This window comes from Tupaia chinensis, unplaced genomic scaffold (assembly GCF_000334495.1).
Source record: "Tupaia chinensis unplaced genomic scaffold, TupChi_1.0 Scaffold000493_1, whole genome shotgun sequence".
Taxonomy (NCBI): Eukaryota; Metazoa; Chordata; class Mammalia; order Scandentia; family Tupaiidae; genus Tupaia; species Tupaia belangeri.
In genome coordinates this window covers 191,540-195,235 of record NW_006160005.1, presented here as the reverse complement: position 1 = coordinate 195,235, position 3,696 = coordinate 191,540, and the positions used below count along the sequence as shown (strand labels likewise).

General features: G+C 44.0%; 1 pseudogene; it reads right to left on the bottom strand.

The window, feature by feature from the left end:
• Positions 1-411: 411 nt before the first annotated feature.
• On the bottom strand, positions 412-2,075 carry LOC102483409 (MKI67 FHA domain-interacting nucleolar phosphoprotein-like; annotated as a pseudogene).
• Between the last annotated feature and the right edge of the window lie 1,621 nt (positions 2,076-3,696).

Below are 3,696 nucleotides of genomic sequence, written 5' to 3'. Positions count from 1 at the left end.
TGTAAGAGCCCATGGCACTGTAAAAACTACATTGCACAAAATTAAAAAGGGGGAGTTATATCCCCTGACACCACGTAATTATTTGAAACATGCACTTTTTATTATGAACTTTTTTTTTTTTTTTGATGGTTAAGCAAGACTGGTGATCTTTATTTGGTGGTGCCAAAAAATGCTACAATTCAGTACTTATACCTGCAATTAATGGTGACCCTTCTTTTTGCAGAGTAAGAAGACATAAAATCTGAAAAGAAAACTGGAAGAGATGAGGACAGAGAGGCAGTGTTGAGAATCCAGCCACTGCCAGCTGCTATATGCCCCCTGTGTTTCAGCAAGGACAGACCAGCCAAAACTCTGGACTGCTTTCCATACTGACTTGAACAGTGCATTTCTCCTCTGAAAATCTTGTCAACGGTTACATCTCATGGTACATATTAAAAAGCAGCTATGATAACAAAATCACATTTTTCAGAAGAAATGTAGATAATATATTTGGAATCACTGATTGCTTTTTCTTCATCTTTTTCCCCCTGAACGTTTAGGTGTTTGAGTCTCTTGTGTTTCTTCCTTTACACTGGATACAGGCTGTTTGAAAACGATTTCATTATCATTATCATCATCATTCATTTCAGTCACTTCAGATTTTCGTTTCTCCAAAACTGTTGGTGTACAAACTGGTGTGGGGCCCTGGCTATCCACAGTCTTCTCAGGAGTGTTAGGGGCGCTTGAAACCGTTTTCTTCTTCTTAGGTAAAACCTGGCTTTTTGTAGATTTCTGAAGATCAGTGTCTAAAAAGTTTTCCCCCTTTTTCTGTATAATCAAGGAAGGAAAATTATAGTCAATTCCTTTTTCAGTTAATATACTCCTGAGTAATTTTTCTTTCTTCTTAAAACGCTTCTCCATCCGTTGCTTTTGCAGAGGTGTCCGATCCTTATTATATGGTTTCACTGCTGGGTATGATGGCTGCTGAAATGGAGTATTCCAGTTTCTGAAAAGTTCTTTATGTACTTTTTCGGGTGGTACAAAATGACACTTCAGGAGTCTGTTACCAAACAGGTAAGTTGTTCATGGTTTCAACAACGATCTTGGCAACATCGTCAGATTCAAACTCTATAAAGGCATAGCCTCTGCTGTTTCCAGTCCTTTTACTTCTGGGCAGTCTAGAATTGGGAGAAATATGCTTTGATCTGGGTTTCATAAAGTGCGCTAGGTAGGTGGCCCACGTGGATTACTCCAGGAGTAAGTTTTCCCCGTTCTCGTTGCTTGGTAATGCGCGGGCGAACGTGCGCGACCTCCTTCTGAAACTTGGTATCTTCCTGCGGACTCAGCGACAGGAGCGGCCCCGCCGGGACAACTAGACCCGCCAGGCTGAAAGCTCCCAAACACAAGCGCTCCACCTATTATGAACTTTTTAAATTTAGATAAACAAGGCTCCAACACGGCGGAGTGATTCTGGCACTCCGAAACACAATCCACATATGCTAAAGTTACCTGGAAAGGTCCACTGACTGGGTTATGGAATGGGCCCAACCCTGTGTTAATGTGGGGTCGAGGACATGTTTGTGTTTTTTCACAGGATCAAGATGGTGCTTGATGGCTTCCGGAACGCCTGGTATGGGTTGTGGATACTCCGCGAGAGCAGGTTGATGCTACTCTTACGGATTCATCTGAGCCGGATGAAACTCGATGAGGCAGAAGTATATTGGACCTCCATACCTGACCCACCCCTGCTGCTATGGGAACAACATCAAATCCCTGTGTTGTGAGGCAACCCTCATTTGTTATGCTTCCAGTAAATATTTCTGAAGACTGGTATGACAAAAAAGGGCTCCAAGTCCTGAAAGAAATTAGCATACCAATGGATATGTATTACCCCTAAGTTGTATAATGAAACTCACTGTGATTGGGAAAAGGTCAAACAACATTTCCTAGGAATATGGCGGGAAGCCAATGAAACTATAGATGTCCTTGAGCTTCACTGTGAAATTATGGAAATGGAAAAGGCACGTACCTCCCCCTTCAGTGCAGCTAAAGAGGCAGATCAGTTGTTACAACAACTGTATAACCTCTTACCCCATTGGACGTTGTGGCAACAATGGATAAAGCCAGTTGTCGCAGTAGCAGGCGTGTGGCTTACACTCTTGTTGTGCCCCCTGTTTTGTGCGTGTGCTTGGGTGCTCTTTTTTGGGAGTGCGTTCAGAAATCCATCGTCTGAAGCTTCAAGTCAAAGCTCTGGATTCAGAGGCTGGTAGACAGTGATGGGTAAGATCCTTGGGACGTTTCCCCAACCTAAGACAGGGAATGTATGTAAACATAATTACCCCAGGACGGGTAAGGGGAAAACGTCGTCAGGGACAACTTAAGACAGGCACAGTCTGCTGGTCGAGTGTAGGGTGCATCTTTTAATAAATAAGGAAGGGGGAGATGTGGGGAGCCAAGATGGGACTCAAGGTAGTGCAAGATGTAATCATAAATATGAAACAGTCAGGGCCATTTTCCAGGTATAACTTTTTGTGACTGTAATGTGATGTGCAAAATGTTTTGAAACGTTGTTGCAACAGCCTGATAAGAGCAGAGGAACCTTGAGTCTTAAGTCAAGAAAGCCAGCTGGGGATTGTTTAAGTATCAGCGGAAAAATAAACTCTGTGCTGATCAGTATTGACTGGCATCGTTTCTATCCTGTCATCTTGTCTTCTTTAATCCTCACCCTCTAACTCAGGAGCTCAGGAGCTGTTCTTGCCATTGGTGGTCCAATAGTATCATTATTTAAATTTGATGAGAGAGGGAGGGAGGGAGAGAGAGACAGAGAGAGAATGTGAGAAAGCAAGCCACCAGGTTCAAGGACTTGAACCACGGTTGGCCATGTTAGAGTCCAGTATCTTAACCACCCTGTCACCTGCCAGCTCCCAGAGCATCACTTTTTACCACATTTTACCACTCTTCCACTGTCCAGTTCCTGGACGTAGTTTCCTTAACTAAAAAAAGATTATGGGACCAGCTGTTAGTGTAATGGCTATGTCACTGGACTCCCATGTAGTCGGCAGCAGTTCAAGTCCCAGATCCGGTGGCTTAAACTCACACCAGGCGCGTGTGCATGCATGCCCAAGATCCCAAGAGGAGAATGGAGGAGAGGGGATTGTGGCGTGGCCACTCCCCCTGGGGGGTGATTTCTTGCTTTCTGTCTCTCTGTCTATCTCTGTTTTTCTGGCGAGTGCACATGCCCTATAGCAAAAACCTCTCCAAAAAAATTTTACCAGGAGGCACATGCACTCCCAATTCTTTCTCCTTCTTTAGGGACTCTGGGTTCACACGCAAATGTGCCCTCTGTGTTTTCAAGCCTCATAGGTCTAGGACTTGAACTACTCAGTCAGCTATGTGGGATTGAGACACCTTAACTACCATGCCACCAACTAGCCTGATTTGGTTACTTTTACTTAACAGTATGCATTTAAGTTTCCTCCTTTTCTTTTTTTTTTTTTTAAGTCATGCTTTTTTTTTTTTTTTCCTCCATGAGAGTTGAAAGAGAGAGAGGCACTCCCAACAAGATCTTCACATAGTTAGCCTGCAGCTTTAGCCAGCCAGGATCACAAACACGTGCACACCAGGTGTGTCCAGAGAGCCCTCAAGATGAGAACCTGGGGAACCAGCAGGTTAGCGTAATGGCTATGTTGCTGGACTCCCACGTAGTTGACCGTGGTT